This window comes from Canis lupus, chromosome 16 (genome assembly GCF_003254725.2).
Source record: "Canis lupus dingo isolate Sandy chromosome 16, ASM325472v2, whole genome shotgun sequence".
NCBI lineage: Eukaryota > Metazoa > Chordata > Mammalia > Carnivora > Canidae > Canis > Canis lupus.
In genome coordinates, this window is record NC_064258.1 from 34,057,174 (window position 1) to 34,077,393 (window position 20,220).

At 37.3% G+C, this 20,220-nt stretch overlaps 2 long non-coding RNA genes across 3 annotated transcripts; one reads left to right on the top strand and one right to left on the bottom strand.

Annotated features, from left to right (window-relative positions):
* Positions 1-246: 246 nt before the first annotated feature.
* Positions 247-16,743, bottom strand: LOC112644045 (uncharacterized). 2 transcript variants are annotated; one of them, XR_004805646.2, is made up of 3 exons: positions 16,381-16,735; positions 3,886-4,032; positions 247-429 (listed from the first exon to the last, which is right to left on the bottom strand). It is a non-coding gene; the product is annotated as an uncharacterized LOC112644045 (long non-coding RNA). The 2 variants fall into 2 exon arrangements; XR_007402780.1 differs by lacking the exon at positions 3,886-4,032 and having other exon boundaries at positions 16,381-16,743.
* LOC112644211 (uncharacterized) lies at positions 13,634-16,887 on the top strand. The gene is made up of 4 exons (XR_003126239.3): positions 13,634-13,720; positions 14,014-14,094; positions 14,999-15,080; positions 16,661-16,887. It is a non-coding gene; the product is annotated as an uncharacterized LOC112644211 (long non-coding RNA).
* Positions 16,888-20,220: the final 3,333 nt, after the last annotated feature.

The following is a 20,220-nucleotide window of genomic DNA, read 5'->3' on the forward strand; positions in this document are numbered from 1 at the left end:
ATCACCAGCTGCATTAGCCTCTAACAAGAGAATCAGTCTTTTGAAGCTTTGAAGCCAAGCATTGACTTCTCTTCTTTAGCTATAGAAGTCCTAAATGGCATCTTCTTCCAAGATAAGGCTGTTTCATCTACACTGAATATCTATTGTTTAATGTAGCTACCTGCATTAATGATCTCAGTTAGGTCTTCTAGGTAACTGCAACAGCTTCTACATTGGTATTTGCTGCTTCGCCCTGCATTTTTATGGTTATGAAGATGACTGCTTTCCTTAAATCTCATGAACCAATCTCTGCCAACTTCAAGCTTTTCTTCTGAAGTCTCCTCTCTCAGTCATCACAGAATTGAAGCAAACTAGGGCCTTTCTCTGGATTAGGGTTTGGCTCAAGGAAATGTGGCTGGTTTGATCTTCTACCCAGACTATTCAAACTTTCTGTAACAACAATAAGGCATTTTTACTTTCTTACCATTCATGTATTCACTAGAGTAACATTTTTAATTTCTGTAAGAACTTTTCCTTTACCATCACAGCTTGGCTACCTGGGGCAAGACACGTAGGTTCCAGTCTATCTAGCTTTTTCACCTGCCTTCCTCACTAAGCTCAATAATTTCTAACTTTTGATTTAAAGTGAGAAATGAGCATCTGGATGGCTCAGTCAGCAGAGCACGCAACTCTTGATCTCAGGGTTGTGAGTTCAAGCCCCATATTGGGTATAGAGATTACTAATAAACTTTAAAAAATAATTTAAAAAAAAATAAGGGGTACATGGGTGGCTCAGTCCATTGAGTGTCCAACTCTTGGTTTGTAGATGTGGTCTCACAGTAGTGTAGTCGGGCTTCACCTTAGGCTCCATGCTCAGCGAGGAGTCTGCTTGGGATTTTCTCCCTCTGTCCCTCCCCTACTCACACGTGTACATGCACATTCCCCCTAAAATAAATAAATATGGGGCACCTGGGTGGCTCAGTTGGTTAAGCATCCAACTCTTGATTTTGGCTCAGGTCACAGTCCCAAGGTCCTGAGATCAAGCTCCATGTTGAGCTCCACACTTAGTGCAGTTTGCATGTCCCTCTCCCTCTTCTCTTCCCCCTTGCTTGGGCTCTTTCTCAAATAAATAAATAAAATTTAAATAAATAAATAAATATGAATCTTTTTAAAAAAATCTTTTAAATAAAGTGAGAGACACGTGACTCTTCTTTTCACTTGAACATTTAGGGATCCTTGTCAGGGTTATTAATTGGCCAAATTTCAGGATCGTTGTGCCTCAGGGTATGGGAAGGCCCAAAGAGAGGGAGAGAGATGAAAGAACAAGCTGGTCAGTGGAGTAATCAGAACATACACAATATTAATCAATTAAGTTCACCATCCTATATGGGCATGGTTCATGGTGCCCCAAAACAATTACAATAGTAACATCAAAAGCACTAAACAGATCACCATAACAAATATAGTAATTATGAAAAAGTGTGAAATATTGCGAGAATTACCAAAATGGGACCCAGAGACCACAAAGTGAGCAAATGCTATTGGAAGAATGGCATCAAGAGACTCACAACACAGGGTTGCCACAAACCTTCAAACTGTAAAAAGCACACTATCTGCAAAGCACAACAAAATAAGATATGCGCATACTAACATACAGTAGGTACTTCCTGAGAGTGGAACTCCTGCCATTCCTTGAAAACGCTGTATACTTTAAAATACTTCTGGATCTTGTTCAAGCTCTTTCTATAGACTGGAATTCCCTTTCTTCTTCTTTCCACCCAGTGAAATCCATTTATCTTCTTCAAATCCAATTCAAATGCCCTATCCATTGAGGAACTCCTTATTCAGTCAGAAATTAGTAATTCCTTCCTCTGAGCTTCCAAGTTTGGACACAGGCACAACTATTACAGCACTTGACACCATCCAACTAGATTAAAGTAACTTTGTATGTGTCATCTCAGTAAATCATGGGCATCTGAAGGGATAGAAACTGACTTGTTCATTTTCATAATGTCCCATGAAACCTCATAGATTCTCTGAATATTTAGGCTTTCAACAGAGGTTTGTGGAATTAAAACCACTATCTGAAGAAGCAGATAAGCCTCTGGGATCATCTCAAAGGGAGACTTAGAGGCATGCTTATTTGCTGAAGAACCCACATATCTTTCTTGTCATAGGCAGACTCCTCAGCTTCCATCTGCCATTCAATCTTCATGCCCCACTGTGACTTCCCAATGTCTTTTTCCCTCTCTGTATCCTCTTTACAAAATTTTGATGTCCTAATTCTATGCTTCTTCTTTCTTTTTTTTTTTTTTTTTTTAATTTTTTTTATTTATTTATGATAGTCACACAGAGAGAGAGAGAGGCAGAGACATAGGCAGAGGGAGAAGCAGGCTCCATGCACCGGGAGACTGACGTGGGATCGATCCTGGGTCTCCAGGATCGCGCCCTGGGCCAAAGGCAGGCGCTAAACCACTGCGCCACCCAGGGATCCCTATGCTTCTTCTTTCATTTAAGGTGCCTCAAATCTGTTTGCAAAGCACATTTGGCAGTAAAGGTTTATTTCACTTTAGAAATCTAGTTAACATGGCTAAGCCCTCACTTTAGCTAGTAAACGGGTAGCAAATGGTGAAGTTCAAAGTGTTAGCTAGCTATTTGTGGACTCAGACTGAATTTTTAAAGATTCAAACAGAAATAACCAGACATTGGTTGCTTACTGATACAATGCAATCAAAAGCACACAGAACCACGGATGTAGTATTCCTACCCAGAAAACTGAACTTGAATCTAATCAATCCTCTACACTAACTCCGATTAGAGAATACAAGAGACAAGAGATCAAATTAAATGACATCAGAAAGAAAAAACAAAATGGGGCAAATTCTACAAGACAATTGACCTAGTTTTTGTTTGAAGTCAATGGAAAAAATGTGAAAAAAAAAATAACACTGTACAAGAAGTTGGAATAAGTAAGCCGGAGAAAGACAAATACCATATGATTTCAACTCATATGTGGAATTTAAGAAACAAAACAAATGAACATAGGGGAAAGGGGGTGAGGAAAGGGTGGCAAACCATAACAGACTCTTAAGGAGAGAGAACAAACTGAGGATTGATGGAGGGAGGTGGGTGGGGGATGGGGATTAAGGAGCACATTCATTGAGATGAATACTGGATGTTGCATGAAAGTGATGAATCACTAAATTCTACTCCTGAAACCAATATTACACTATATGTTAACTGACTAGAATTTAAATAAAAACTTTAAAAAATCAAAATAAACAAGAAGTTAGAAAGCAGAGTCAAAGAAAAAAGTAAAAATAGAGCTTCTAGATGGACCTGCTTATTGTGAAAGGAGTCTAAGAAGCTACAGAAAACAAAGAACATTTCTAGAACTTCTTGACTCAGAGACCCTGCTTTCCCAAGCTGTGGCCTCTATGAGAGCAAAGCGACATATGATCACTAAATTTTTCCAGACTCTGTCACTTATCTTTGATAGTTCTACCAAATTTTCTGTATTTTGGTTGGATTTTCTGCAAAATGGAGAGTACAATCATAGCTAGTGGAATAAGTGGAGAGGAACTCTTCAGTGTAGCCAACAGATTGAATGAGGGTCCTCAAAATAGATGAGAACTCTATCATCACCCTTAGAGTAAATGAAGTAGTGATCTAATTTACTGCTAAGAAGCCAAGACCAGCTCTCCTGACTTGCCTCACTGTGATTGAGAAGTTTCAAAAAGAAACAAAAATAGTGGCTACAGAGGACTCCAAAAGAAATGTTCCCTGTTAACTGATAATCCTTTTTTAAAAAAAAAAAAAAATGCAGTATCTGCCTTATTGCCAGCTTCCTGGGCACTACTGATGTTACAGTCTGCCACTTCCTTACTTAATTTTCTCAAGACCTACCTGGATGCCAATGCATACAACTACAGGAGAATGATCAAGCTCTTTCAAAAAGTGAGGGGAGGGAGGAACAGACGTTGCTCTTTATTGCCCCAGGCTTTCAGTCTTCTGTCCTCAGATGATACTAGGAAAGAAGTTCAAGTATCTGTCCTGGGGTTTCAAGTGAAAAGTAAGCACAGAAAAAATAGATCAGCTAAAGTCACTGAGCAACATGAAACTATTTAAAACTGTTACTATTTTTAGGTGTGGCTGCCATGCATCTAAACATATGAGCACAGCAGTGTACAAGAAGTTGTGATGATGTAGAAAATGCAGTCATCTGGGTTTAGCCACTAGCAGGACCTGGGGTGGGCCACTTCTCTGAATCACAGCTAAAACGGAAGTCCTACGGCCTGGCCTGTCTCATGAAAATGAGGTAACGTGAGTGATGGCACATTGTAGACTCTAAAGCACTATCTAAATGTTAAGAATCACTACTACAAGGTTTGTTGCCTCCTGCATATTAAAATGGCAACCATGAAGGTACCTGGGTGGCTCGGTTGGTTAGGCATCTGCCTTTGGCTCAGGTCATGATCCCAGGGTCCTGGGATCAAGCCCCATGTTTCTCTTATCAGTCTGTTTCTCCCTCTCCCCCTGACACTCCCCCTGCTAGTGCTCTCTCTCTCTCTCTCTCTCAAATAAATAAAACCTTTTAAAAATAAATACATAAATAAATAAATGGCAATTGTAAAGTTACGTTAGGAAAAGAAAAGTATACTGACCATGTACTAGACAGAAAGTCAAATCCCTCCAAGTCTAGCTGCCAAAATTCTTAAATGTGGAATACATTCCTGGTGTATGGATTCAATCAGTTTGTCAACTATGATTACACTTAACAAATAATGTGTTGTGGTTTTCTCCTCTTAATTACGTAGGCTTCACACCCAACTCATGACCCTGAGATCAAGAGTCATATGCTCTACTGACTGAGCTAGCCAGGCACCCCACACTTAACAAGTAAAATAACTTAACACGTTGATGAGCAGAAGATACTTGCTGCCCTTTGGGGTCCCCATGGATTATTAATTCTCTGTAAGATAAAAGGTGCATCCTAATTTCCTCAATCAAATGAAAAATGTCAAACCCTAGAAGTATGCCAGCACTTACACTCAGTAATTAGGACCCAAATTTTTTTTTATTCTAATAGTAGCTGTTGCTAAGTGTTATCAAAGACCAAGTCAAAATTTATCCAGTAAATTTTAGGAAACCCTCTTTTTTCCTTTACTATAATAATAACATCACCTGGCTTCTATTACGCACCTATTGTTCTAATTTCCCACACATATAAACCCATTTGTATTGTATATATTAACTGCAAACAGTTTTCACATCTATTTTAATTAACTCGAAATAATTTTCTCTTTATCACCTTTTATTTTATTTTATGTATGTTTTTTGCCAGTTCTGACGATGACTGAGAGACATTATCATCTATTACCAAAATAGAATTCCACCCTAGTACAATGAAATGACATATTTAAATGAACTCTGAAGGACTATAAGTGTATCTCAAGTTCTCTATTAAAAAATTAAAACAATAATTCATTCCTATATAGTATGTAAATTAGTTCATTGATAAATAATACATAATTTTTGAATCCAAATTTCCAAAGTAGAAAAGTTTAAAAAATGGTTCTTTCTTTATATAAATAGACAAAAATACACTCAACTTCTAATGGTTCATATTAGTTATAGTTTCTTTTCCAGAAAGTTAAAAATCTATAAGGAATTCTCTATAGCTTAAATTCCAAAAAGATAAATCATTTCCATCAGATTTAATTTTCTAATACATATCTCTACTGAGATTAGTCAGAGATTCAGAGTAATTAAAAAGAAATGGGCAAATGTAGATGATTTAAAATATCCACCAAAGCCAAGAAGTGAATTCTACAGCAAATGAAAAGCAAATAAAAAGCATCTCATTTCAAGGTGCAAACTTGTAAAGTTTTGATCAGTGCATTCAAGGACTCATACTATACCTGCAAGCTTATGACAGTCCCCTACTCACTGCTCCCCTGGCTTCAGACTGTCACAGGCAAGCAAGAGGGCAGAAATAGGCTGCAGCTCCCCCTTCCCTACACAAGGGCTGCTATAAATAGGGAGCTGTGGATCTTTCTCCAAAAGCTAAGCAGCCATTAAGAAAGACACAAAACACTTGGTAAACAGTGTGCTTTGCAGGTTTAAATTGCTTCAATACTTTCTATGAAATAGGCACAGTTATTCTGTATTTCACAATAAGGAAGCTGAGGCTTACATGGGTCAAATACTTTACTGAAGTTTACACCATAAGGGGCAAAGAGCAAAATCAAATTGAAGTCTGATTCCAGAGGCCACTTTCTTAACCACTTAACATTATATTAACACTTAACACTACATTGCCTGAATGTGACAAGCTCCAACATAGAAAAGTATAATTTGGGTATCAACTGCATAATTTGGGTTATTTATGTATCTTATTTTAGAGAATAGTGTATGTCATGCTATAGAGTATTACCCATCTTGAGATAATTACTCAAAAAATATAAATCTCTGAAAATCTGTTGGTTTTTTTTTATCTTTATTTTTTTAAATTTTTATTTATTTATGATAGTCACAGAGAGAGAGAGAGAGAGGCAGAGACACAGGCAGAGGGAGAAGCAGGCTCCAGGCACTGGGAGCCCGACATGGGATTCGATCCAGGGTCTCCAGGATCGCGCCCTGGGCCAAAGGCAGGCGCCAAACCGCTGCGCCACCCAGGGATCCCAAATCTGTTGGTTTTGAAGTTGTGTATCAAGGTATATGTTTATCCCAAGCTTTGATTACTCTTATTTAGTAATAAATAAAAAAATAAACAAATAAACAAAATAAATAATAAAAAGTAAATAGAAATAATAATACATAAGTAAAATAAATAAGTACTTAGTAAATAAGTAGAAACGTAACTTATGTATTATTCAGTCATCATTTAAATTCATTAATATCCAGTTCTAACATTTCTAAACAGCTCTTTAAGAGTCTTGCTAAATATTTGTGCTGTTTTCCCCTATTTTTAAAAATATTATCTTAATTTAGTGATTTGAGTATCACACTGGAACTTAGGAAACCAAGTAACTTTGTTCAGTTTCATCACTAAATTCCTCCTAAAACATAAAGTAGTTCTGTTTAAATACCCTGAACACTGAGAGATGTCACTGGCAAAATAAGGGGTGGGTGTATGTGTGTGTTTATCTATTTTTAAGATGTTATTTATTTAAGAAAGAGCAAGAGAGACAGTGAGAGAACAGGAGCAGGGGTAGGGGTAGAGGGACAAGCAGACTCCCCACTGAGCGAAGAGCCTGACTCTTGATCCCGGGACTCTGAGATCATGACCTGGGCCAAAGTCAGATGCTTAACCGACTGAGAGCCACGCAGACATTCCATGTGTGTGTATTTAGAGTGAATTCTGAATCACATCATTTTCATTGTTAATTTAAGAACCAATGAGACAGATGCCTGGGTGCTCAACAATTGAACCTCTGCCTTTGGCTCAGGGTGTGATCCTGGGTCCAGGGATCACATCCTGCATCAGGCTCCCTGTGAGGAGCCTGCTTCTCCCTCTGCCTATGTCTCTACCTCTCTCTGTGGGTCTCTCATGAATAAAGAAATGAAATCTTTAAAAAAAAAAAAAAAAAAAAAAAAGGAACCAACGTGACACAATTTCTAGGACAAAAATAAATCTACCTGGGTTTAGCGCCACCTTCAGCCCAGGGCCTGATCCTGGAGACCTGGGATCGAGTCCCATGTCCGGCTCCCTGCATGGAGCCTGCTTCTCCCTCTGCCTGTGTCTCTGCCTCTCTCTCTCTCTCTCTGTCTCTAATGAATAAATAAATAAAATCTTTAAAAAATAAATAAATCTGCCCAATTAATTGTCCACTTTTTAAAAAGTACTTATTTACATACTTTACTATCTCCATAGCTGATTCATCATATACTTGAAGTTTTCCTTAAGTTCTAAACTTCCTAGTCTGTCCCTTGTACCAGCATGATGCAAATTCCAGGGTATCTTGTGCTGGCCATCAAATACAGAAAAGAAATCTCAGTCCTGGTGATAGCTGCAATCCTGAGTACATCTTTAGTTCTTGTTAACAGTGCCCTCCAGAAAATGAAAATGATGACATTGGTCAACCATGGCCTACCTACTTAAATGACCTTAGCTGTTCATATCAGTGATGAGTTTCTCTATAAACCCTTTAGATTTAGAATTCCAGAATTGGAAAAAATCATAGGAATCATCTCTATATACCAACCTGCTCATATTATAAAAGAAAACTGAGAGGAGTATAATTTGCCTAAGGTCACTCCACTTATAAATTTGATTTTTATGCTAAGATTGGTGGAGTAGTATAAGAACTAAGATGAGGCAAAAACGATCAGCTCTAGAGACGATCAAATTTGGAAAATCCTATATTATTAAAAGGATCAATGGGTGGATTTTTATTCTGGCTCCATCAGTCTCTAACCTTGGGCAATTCACTTGAACTCATGAATCTCAGTTTTCTGTTCTATAAGATAGCCAATCAATTATTCTTGAAATCTCTTTAAATAAATGAGGAAGGTAAAAATGTTGACTTATGATTATTCAATACATAAGAAAACTTAAGAGTAAACACCAAATTTGATACATGAATTAGAATATAAGAGCTAGGGATGCCTGGGTGGCTCAGCAGTTGGGCGTCTGCCTTTGGCTCAGGGTATGATCCCAGGATCTGGGGTCAAGTCCTGCATCAGGCTCCCTGCAAGGAGCCTGCTTCTCCCTCTACCTGTGTCTCTGCCTCTCTCTGTGTCTCTCATGAATAAATAAATAAATCTTTAAAAAAAAAAAAAGAAGAGCTAACATTTATTGATTACTTACCATGTGTCAGATAGGGACCTAGGTGTTCTATATGTGGTTTTTTTTTTAATCCTCATAACTTTGAACAGATTCTATTACCACACTGATGCTGCATGTGAAGAATTGAGATGTAGAGAATTTAAGTAACTCACCCAAGGTATCACCTATTAAGTGGAGCAGAAAGGATTTAAACTCAAGTTGTCTAACTCCAAAGCAATGCTTGGAAACTGCACTGCCCCTTGGATAACTCATTTTGCTGTCATATTTCTTAACTAGTCACTTTTCTGGACTTTTTTTTTTCTGAGAACAAACGTGCTTCTCCATGACTCCTGATAAAATCCAATTCCTAGCTCTGTGGGCAGCCATTCACTCTATTTCCGTTCCCACTGGCATCTGTAAATTAGCCTCTGGTAATTATCTGTGTAGGAAGCAGCAGGCAGTGTACAGAACAATGTAACTGCTGGTCAGATTCCAACATGGGAATTTAGCATTCTTGAGTCATAAATCAACCAACCGTAGCCCAACTCGAGGACGTATTTGCTCAAGCTATAAAAATAAGCTTGACTGCAGAGCTGTAGGCAAATACACCTTCATGGACCTGAAACAGTAAATCCTCAATCTGTGAGAAAGAACAGGTGTTCACACCTTGCCCTCCAAGACAATTGGTTCCCACTGTGTTCGACCAGATGGTGAGTACAATTTGGGGGCATCTGTCCTCCCTTGAGAATGTACTGTCTTCAGTTCCAGAAGTCATATACAGGCACCAGAAACGTAGCCCTAGTAATCACTTTAATTCAAAAGTTAAGACTCAGACTCAGTAGCAGAAAAATAACCTTCTAAGAGGCCTAAGATGTCACAGTGCTGCGTTTCATTACATCTTGATGCCATGAAAGACTCACTGTATTTTCTTTACAGTATTTCCTCTTTAGGGAAGCTGGAGCAATCTGGGAGAAATAAAACTGGAACAACCCAAGAGAATAGGTAATCTTGGGCTGAAAGGAGGGGTTGGCAAACTATCATCTGTTGGCCAATATCCCTGCCATCTGTTTTTGTAAATAAAGTTTTACTGGAACTCAGCCACTTCCATCTGTTTACATATTGTCTGCGGCTGCTTTCATGCCACCACTGCAGACTAGTTTCAGCAGAGGCCATAGGACATGTAAAAACTAAAATATGTGTTATCTGGCCCTTCATAGAAAAAGTTTGCTGACCGCTGGCTGAAGGCATAGGAATTGGAAATCTTAATGTACTTATATTTTGGGAACTTTCTTATAAGAATATATGTATATAAATGAAAAAGCAGAAATGTTCTAATCCTGTTACCTATTTTATCTCACTTACAGAACTGCAGCCTAGCAATCCAGAAGCAATCCCTTTAACATCAGTTCCATTAGAGGAGGATTACTGTGCTCTTTCCATAATACTTGACCATCAAAATATATTGACCATCAAAATGGCTCAGTACTCTTGATAGACGTATCTCCTGATAAGTTGTACTTATTGAAAAAGATAGGAAAGAAAAGAAACAGTGCCAAGCACAATAAACACATTTGAGGGCACTCATGACATACTTTATTTCATAGCTATTCCTAGGTCTAGACATATTATTCTCTTACAAAGTATGTCAAAATAGAAGACCATGTAAATCCAGTCTCCTTTGGAGCCTAAGATCAAGCCCTAAAAGCAAGGAACAGCAACCATGATTGATCATTTGGTCTAAGTAGAGATAAAAGATAGCTTCAAAGAAATAGCACTTAACAGTGATGCCTGTGTGGCTCAGTGGTTGAGCATCTGCCTTCAGTTCAGTGCATGATCCCAGAGTCCTGGGATCGAGTCCCACATTGGGCTCTCCACAGGAAGCCTGTTTCTCCCTCTGCCTATGTCTCTGCCTCTATGTGTGTCTCTCATGAATAAATAATCTTAAAAATTAAAAAAAGGAATAGCACTTAACAAATCTGATTCACAGAGATAGCATGCAACATAAGTAAATCCTGAGAGAAATGGCTATAATTTTCTACTGAGGATCTAGTCTTCCTTTGGACTCCCATATTTCAAAGTACCTCTCTCTTTTATTCATGAATGATCTTGGAATTCCGCTAAATACCAACATAAATTAGAGTGATAGATCACTAAGGAAAAACCTAATTAATATTCCAACTTCAAAACAGTAGACTCTTGAAATTCTAAAACTTAAAAGTTTACTGAAGCACAAATTTGTATTGCACGCTTTGTAAAACTGGTGAACTGAAATGAGTCATTTAAGTAATGAGTGAGCACAGCTGACAGCCCAGCTCCCACATCTCAAAATAACTTTAATAGTCCTCTGTTCACCTTCTAGATGAAGCAGCATTCATAAAGTGATTATAAAAATGGTACCCCAAGGAAAACTACCTGCTAGGGCTCATGATAGAAGGGGGAAAAAAGCAAAGAAAGTTTAAAAAATGATAGTTCTAAAGCCACAAAATAGAAGGCTTATGAGTATGTGCTATATAGTGATGGCTGTGAATGTAAGTTTTTCAAGGTTCTACTAGCTACAATCCATGCTTATGTCAAGGGAGTAAGCAGTAAAGAATGGGTATAAAGACAAAAAGCAATTTAATGATGGTACTGTATATGCTGGGGCTTGCAGCATATCAGGTATATCAGGTTCAAAATATCAAAAATCTGAGCAGTGGGTTTTGGATGCCTTCACGGTAAAGGAGAACATATACATGATTATCTGTTAGATCCTTTAGGGGAAATTAAGTGCACAGACTAGAGGCAAGTGCAATCTCTAAACACCATGTGTCAACATAGGGTGAAATTTGAAAGGATTCAGCACAATTTAATGGTGAACAAGAACAGAAAAAATAGCATGAGCGCTATATGGAGATAGATCAAATGAAGAGCAAATAACTGAATGTTATTGACTAAGAATCCAGCAGGAAACTTTAAGCAACTACTTCGCATTCTCAAGAAAATATTTTTAATTTCCACTCTAAAATAAGAGTATTGCTATACAGAGAGAGCAGGTCAGAATAAGAAATTTAAAATGTGATGAAATGTAACAGGATGAGATGATGATATGGATCAATGTGGAGTTAGGGTTCCACTCCTGGGAATCCACTGTGATGTTATCTGCTCATTGGTTTTCATTATTTTTATTTATTTTTATTACTGATATTTTCAAGTCTTTTAATGAAAGCATGTATGCATTTGGGAGACACATACCAACTACTGGGCCATAAAGTATGTGCATATTCAATGTTAGTAGATACTGCCAAACAATTTCTAAAAGGCCATGCCAATTGACAATCCCATCAGAAGTATATGACAATTCAAATTGCCCCACATTTTTGACAACACTTGACTTTTAGACTTTTCCAATTTAGTCATTCTGATATGTATGTGTATCACATTTTTATTTTTTTTTAATTTTTTATTTATTTATGATAGTCACACAGAGAGAGAGAGAGAGAGGCAGAGACACAGGCAGAGGGAGAAGCAGGCTCCATGCACCAGGAGCCCGATGTGGGATTCGATCCTGGGTCTCCAGGATCGCGCCCTGGGCCAAAGGCAGGTGCTAAACCGCTGCGCCACCCAGGGATCCTCACATTTTTATTTTAATTTGCATTTCTCTGATGGCTAGTGAATTTGACAATGTTTCATGTATTTCTTACAATTTAGACATGTTCTATTGGATTTACATCTTTTACACATATTCTATTGGTTACCTTGCCTTTTTCTTATTACGTTGTAAATATTCTTATTATGGACACAAGTCCCATTTGAGGCTTTCCTTTACACTTTCTTTTTTAAGATTTTATTTATTTATTCATGAGAGACACAGAGAGAGAGGCAGAGACACAGGCAGAAAGAGAAGCAGGCTCCATGCAGGGAACCTGATACAGGACTCGATCCCCTCCAGGATCACGCCCTGGGCCGAAGGCAGGCTCTAAACCACTGAGCCACCCAGGCATCCCATCCCTTTCACTTTCTTAATCCTTCTTTTGAACTCTTTAATTTTAATATGGTCAATTATCAATTTTTCCTTTATGGTTGGCCCCTTTTGTACACTATCTTGTGTACCATCAAGAAATCTGTCCTGAGGGGATCCCTGGGTGGCTCAGCAGTTTACCGCCTGCCTTTGGCCCAGGGCACGATCCTGGAGGCCCAGGATCGAGTCCCATGTGGGGCTCCCGGCATGGAGCCTACTTCTCCCTCTGCCTGTGTCTCTGCCTCTCTCTCTCTCTCTCTGTCTGTCTATCATAAATAAATTTTTTTAAATAAAAAAAAGAAGAAGAAAGAAAGAAAGAAAGGAAAGAAAGAAAGAAAGAAAGAAAGAAAGAAAGAAAGAAAGAAAGAAAGAAAGAAAGAAATCTGTCCTGGGCTGCCTTGGGTAGCTCAGTTGGTTAAGCGCCTGCCTTCGACTCACTTCATGATCCTGGGGTCCTGGGATGGAGCCCCACGTCAGACTCCCTGTCTGCTTCTCCCTCTTTCTCTGACCCTCCTCCCACTAATGCTCTCCCTTGCTCTCTCCCAAATGAATAAATTACAAAAAAAAAAAAAAACTTTAAGAAATCTGTCCTAGACCTCCTCCACTCAGATTATAAAAATTCAATTTTTTTCTAAGAGCTTTATTGTTTTACCTTTCATATCATGATCTATGGATTCATCTAGAATTCATTTTTGCGCATATTAGATAAGAGTCAAGATCCATTTTTCCATATTGATATCCAAATGAACCAACATTATTTATTGGGACTGCAATGGAGAATCTTTAACCATCAAATGGTCACCTATGTACGTGTCATAATTGACAGCTTTATGATGTTAAGTCGTCCTATCCACTGTTTCTGACCTAAGGCTAGTCCATACAGACCCAGAGCATACTTGGTGCAATATGTAGATCATGGTGGGAGTTTATGGAAGCCATGTGGCAAACAGAGTTATGACTTAAGTCCCCACAAGGTCAGTCCAATTGAATGTTGGATCTATTCCAGAGACATTTTTCTAGTTTTTAGGTATATGGTTGGAATAGATCTACTCAACCAACTGACAGAACACCTACATTGGTGCTTCCTGACCCATTCAGTAAGAATTATTATGCTAAAAAAGGCCAAGTGGAAGCCCCTGGATCCCCCTGTTCCTACCAAAATAATAGACCAAAAGTAATACTCTCTCTATATATCCTTATGAAAAATTTTGAGTTCAATGCTACCATGAATAACTTAAAGATACAGGATTGGTGATTTCTATTATAGAACTATTTGACTCGCCACCTCCTCTGTGCCAGAAGAATTGGATCTTGAAAGACAGCATTGAATCATTGCTAACTAAAACAGGTGATGACTTTAACTGGAAATATTCCAGAGGAATTCTTATCATTGTGATAGATCAACAAAGCCCCTTTTACTTAATTTTCAAAACTGACACAGTGCTATTTCACCTCTAACTGTTTCATTATCCCATATAATATGGAGCAGTAAGTAGCAGGTACCCAGATACATGCATGCCAGCAAATGAGAAAAAAAATCCAATTCAGGGCCTAAGTTCCTAGGAGTCTAGTGGTCTGAGCCATACTAGGACATCTCCTTTAATATGCAAGACAAGTTGCTGCACATTAATCTCACCAACATAGCACTGATCAATATTTGTGGCCCACTTGTATTTTATGGACAATATATACCATATTTGGATAGGCTACATTGGTCTGTTTCTTGAGTCAAAAATGAGTGGGCTCAGAGCAAGAGAAGGCTTTGTAGCTGTCCAGTTGCATAGCAAGTGAACTTTGACCCAGCAAATTCAATTATTTTCAAATTTGCATAGTCAACCAGGACAATGTGTAAAAATTGTAGCAAACTTCAGTAGAAAAATCACAGCAAAATCCTGCAGGATGTTAGCAAGTGAGTATTCTTTTGATTAAAACTTTTGAGTGGCTACTAGACCTTGGCAGAGAACCAGTGCTTGACCATGGGACAGCAAATGAATGTGCAGCTAGAGTGACCCATCCTGGATTAAGCCATAAAGACTAGAGTACCCAGCAGAACTCTATAATAAAATGGAAGAGTAATAAATGGGATTGAATTTAAATAGATGTTAAGGCATAAAACGTATGAGTTTGCTTTCCATTCCTAGTGTACTTATTCATACTGTTCTTCCATGTTGCCACTAAGACATCTTTTTGACTTCATAAGAGGTCCCTCTATTAAGTTGACAAAGAAAAAAAATATTTTTCCTGATTTACAGATAGCTCTGGATTATATGAATAAATCAAAACTTCCAAGAACATGTTGTTGCCATCTTTGTCAGGATGGGAAAATGGCCTGAGGTATGAAACTTTTCCCAATTCATGGGTAATAGTGGATTTGTTTGGCCAGATGGTAAGGGACTTGTAAGCACCTAGATGGGAAAAACTGATGTGAAAGGAGGTTTGGAGAGAAGTCTGTGAGAAGTCTGTGGACACAGGGTGTGGGTTATTTGTATCCCATTAAAATGATAATCAAAAGGTGCTTTCTGGGCAGCCCCGGTGGCGCAGCGGTTTAGCGCCACCTGCAGCCCGGGGTGTGATCCTGGAGACCTGGGATCGAGTCCCACATCGGGCTTCCTGCATGGAGCCTGCTTCTCCCTCTGCCTGTGTCTCTGCCTCTCTCTTCACTCTCTCTCTGAATGAATAAATAAATATTTTTTAAAAAAAAAGGTGCTTTCTGTGAAGGAGTCTCTCAAGGCAGAAGCCTAATAAAAATAGTTTCTATGAAAAGCTCAGTAAGGAAAACAAAGTTTAAAAAGGATAAAATTAAAGAAAATTGAATATAAATATTTAAAACAAACTTTGAGGGAGAACATGATATCAGTATAAGAAAGACAAAAGTATATAACATAATATATATATATAAGACAAAACTATATATGCTCATTTTTTCTCATTTCTGCTCATTTCCCCTTTAATCCCTTTCACTATTTTTTATAGAGGGTGAGAGAACATGAGAGACTCCTAACTCTGGGAAACGAACAAGGGGTAGTGGAAGGGGAGGTGGGTGAGGGGACGGGGTGACTAGGTGATGGGCACAGAGAGGAGCACTTGACGGGATGAACATTGGGTGTTATATGTTGGCAAATCGAACTCCAATAAAAAATATACAAAAAGACTACATATGCTACATATATAATATATATAAGTACAACTATATATGTAGTATATATTTAGTTATTTGTTGTCCATTAAACCAGACCCTCTCCATTTCAAATTCTCTGGAGATTAAATCCAGCTTTTCAGGTGGGGCACAGGAAGGGGACCTGGGGAGGCAGTCAGACTTTATGACATAGAAAATTCAGGTAACCTTCCCACTCCATTTTCAGCCCCATGACTCAACCTCATTCTCCATGTATCTGTAGCTATTAAATCCTGAATAGGTCTAAATTCTCATCAGCAGCACTTGGTTTCCATCTTTTTCTGTTCTTCCAATCTTTCAAAAGTGTATTGGCATCTCCCATATTTTTGCCTCTTCTCCCATTTTCTAAAATAATCTTATGGTTCTACTTACTTAATATTATCAGTTTAGTGGGAATTGGGAAGGGCAGAAAGATAGAGTCATATCTTTAATCCTTTATCATTTAATAGCACTCCTTACCTTTTTGATCATTTCCTTCTACCAAAGGCATATTTTCCTCTATGTAGTTCTTTCTCAGCTACCATATTCCTGTTTGTTCCCCTTCTAGCCCATGGAGCCAACTCTCCACCTCTCCATTCTTCCCTCATCCCATCACTGTTGGTCTCCTATTAAGATTTTTCTGTAGGAAACATCTTGCACATCATATTCAGGAGAAGAATAGATCAGACAAAGGAAAGTTGAATGTATTTTGAATTTGGTGGTGGTTTTCTAAGAAATATCTGATTCCTTTCTTTTACAGGCGGCTGCTCCTCAAAGTCCTAGGGAGAAAGTCTGCTTTGGTTGCCATCCCATCCCTTCTACAGGGCTCTAGGTCACAATTAGGTCCACTCAGCCTATCATTCCTGGGATATTGAAGTCTCCATGGTAACCATATCCAAGGATTCTTACTTCTTCTCCTGCAAACTTTTCTGTAATTCTTTCTGAAATTTCTTGTTTCTTTGGGACTTACACTAATCACATCATATATTAAACTTGAATTTCTAAAAGGTTCTTTGCACATGTATACTACACAGTACTATATAGGTACATATGTATACATATACATATCCTATATTCACTACCCAATTGTTCTCATCTAGTTTATGCCTTTAAAACAATATCTATGCTGCTGATTCTCTGCTCTACATTTCCACTTGATTGTTTAATAGGTGTCTCAACATAACCCAAACCAAAGCTTCCAATCCCAGCACACTTCCTCCAACCTGTTCCTCTCATAATCTTCCCATCGAGTAAATTAGCCAGCAAGGTTATCATTCAGATTTGAAGGAGAGATAAAGAGTTTCCCAGACAAAAAAAAAGATAAACAATTTTATCACCACTACAACAGGCTTACAACAAATGTTAAAGAGACTTAAGTAGAAAAGAAATAGCCATAACTAGACATAATAAAAATACAAATAAAAAGATGTAAAATATGACAGCATACACATGGAATGTGGAGAGGGGAGTAAAAAGGGAAGAGATGGAGAAGAGAAAAAGAATCCTTTTTCTTTTTTTTCCAGAATGTATTTGAACATAAATGACCATCAAATTAATATTGACTGCTCTTTACTTAGGATGCTATATATCATGGTAACCACACATCCAAAACCTATGATAGATACACCAAAAAAAAAGACAAAGAAAGCCCAACAAAATACTATAGATGCCCATCAATCTCAAAGAAAAAGAGCAAGAAGAACTACAAAAACAACCAGAAAACAAATTTTTTTAAATGGTGAAATCTACACACCTGCCAATAGGTACTTTAAATGTAAATGATCAAAATACTCCAATCAAAAAAACAGACTGCTGGAATGGATTAAACACACACACACACACACACACACACACACACACACACAAGATCCATCTATATACTGCCTACAAGAGACTGACCTGAGACCTAAAGACACATAGAGACTGAAAGTGAAGGAATGGAAAAACATTCACCATGCAAATGGAAGTGAAAAAAAGCCAGGGTAGTAGTGCTTATATCATACAAAATAGACTTTAAAACAAAAGACTGCAATAAGAGACAAAGAAAGGCATTACATAATGATAAGAGCATCAATGAAACAAGAGGTTTTAACAACTGTAAATATCTACATACCCAACACTGGAGCATCTAAATACATAAAGCAAATATTAATGGAAATAAAGAAAGAAATTGATGGTATATAATAATAGGAAACTTTACATTGTGTTAACCATTTCACAATACATATTTGTATATCAAATCATTACACTGTACACCTTTAATTTACAGAATTTTATATGTCAATTATATCTCAATATATCTTTTAAAAATTATAAGAAAAAAAAGTAGGAAACCTTAACATTCCACTTACATCAATGGATAGGATCATCCACACAGAAAATCAATAAGGAAACAATGTCTTTGAATGCCACATTGGACAAGATGGACAAAACAGATATATACAGAACATTCTACCCAAAAACTAACAGAATACACATTCTTTTCAAGGGCACATGTAACATTATTCAGAAAAGATCACATATCAGGCCATAAAACAAGCCTCAATATATTTAAGAAGACTGAAATCATACCATGCATCTTTTCTGACCATAATAGTATGAACTAGAAATATATCACAGGAAATAAAAACTGGAAAAAACACAAACACATGGAAATTAAATGGCATGATACTAAACATCCAATGGGTCAATGAAGCAATCAAATAAGAAATCAAAAAATACATAGAGACAAATGAAAATGAAAAACAAGGGTCCAAAATCTTAGATTTAGATTTAGAACTGTAGTTCTAAGAGGAAAGTGTATAGCAATACAGGCCTACCTCAGAAAATAAGAAGCTCAAATAAACAGTCTCACCTTATGCCTACAGGAACTAGAAAAAGAACAAAGGGAAAAGTGAGTAGAAGAAAGAAATAATAAAATCAGAGCAGAAAGAAATGACATAGGGATTAAAAAATAGAAAAAAAAACAAAAGCTATTTCTTTGAAAAGATAAAATGGACAAACTTTTGGCCAGGATAATGGCATATTATTATTACTATATATGCCAACACACTGGACAACCTAGAAAAAATGGATAATTCTTAGAAACATACAATCTTCCAAAATTGAACCAGGAAGAAACAGAAAATCTGCATAGACCAATTACAAGTAACAAAATTGAACCAGTAATCAAAAAACAACCAAAAAATAAAAGTCCAGGACCAGATGGATTCACAAGTGAATTCTACCAGACATTTAAGAGTTAATAGTCCTACCTATTCTCTTCAAACTTTCAAAACAAATAGAAGGAAAGTTTCCAAATACATAGTATAAGACCAGCATTACCATGATACCAATACTAGACAAAAATATCACAAAAAGCTACAAGCCAATATCCCTGATGAACACAGATATGGAAATCCTCAAAAAATATTAGCAAATTCTGTACAAATAATACATCAAAAAGATCATTCACCACAATCAAATGGGATTGATTCCTGGGATGTAGGGATGGTTCAAGATTCACAAATCAATCAACATCATATACCACATCAATAAAACAAAGGATAAAACTCATATGATCATCTCAATAAATGAAAAAAAAAAAAGCACTTGACAAGATTCAACATCCATTCTTGATAAAAAAAAAAAAAGAAAAAGAAAAACTCTCAACAAAATTGGGTTAGAGGGAACATACCTCAACATAATAAAGGACATATATGAAAAACCCACAGGTAACATCATTCTCAATGGGGAAAAACTGAGAGCTGTCCCTCTAAGGTTAGGAACAAGATAAGGATGTCCACTCTCATCACTTTTATCCAACACAGAACTAGAAGTGTTATCCACAGCATTCAGACAAGAAAAAGAAATACAAGGTAACCATATTGTAAAAAAAAAAAAGTTAAACTGTAACTATTCAGAAATGACATTTTACTATACATGGAAAATCATAAAGATTCCACAAAAAATTACTAGAAGTAATTTTAAAAGTCAGTAAGTTGCAAGATACAAAATTAATACCCAGAAATAGGTAGCATTTCTATGCTCTAACGAGGAAGTCTCAGAGAAATTTTTAAAACACCATGTACAATTGCACCAAAAAGGCTCAAATATCTAGACATGATATGAAGACCTGTACTCTGAAAACTATAAAACACTGAGGAAACAAATAATCAGAGAGGGAGACAAATCATGAGAGACTTAACCATAGGAAACAAACTGAGGGCTGCTGGAGGGGAGATGTGTGGGTGGATAGAGTAATTGCGTGATGGGCATTAAAGAGGGCACATGATATGATAAGCACTGGGTGTTACATGCAACTGATGAGTTATTGAACAC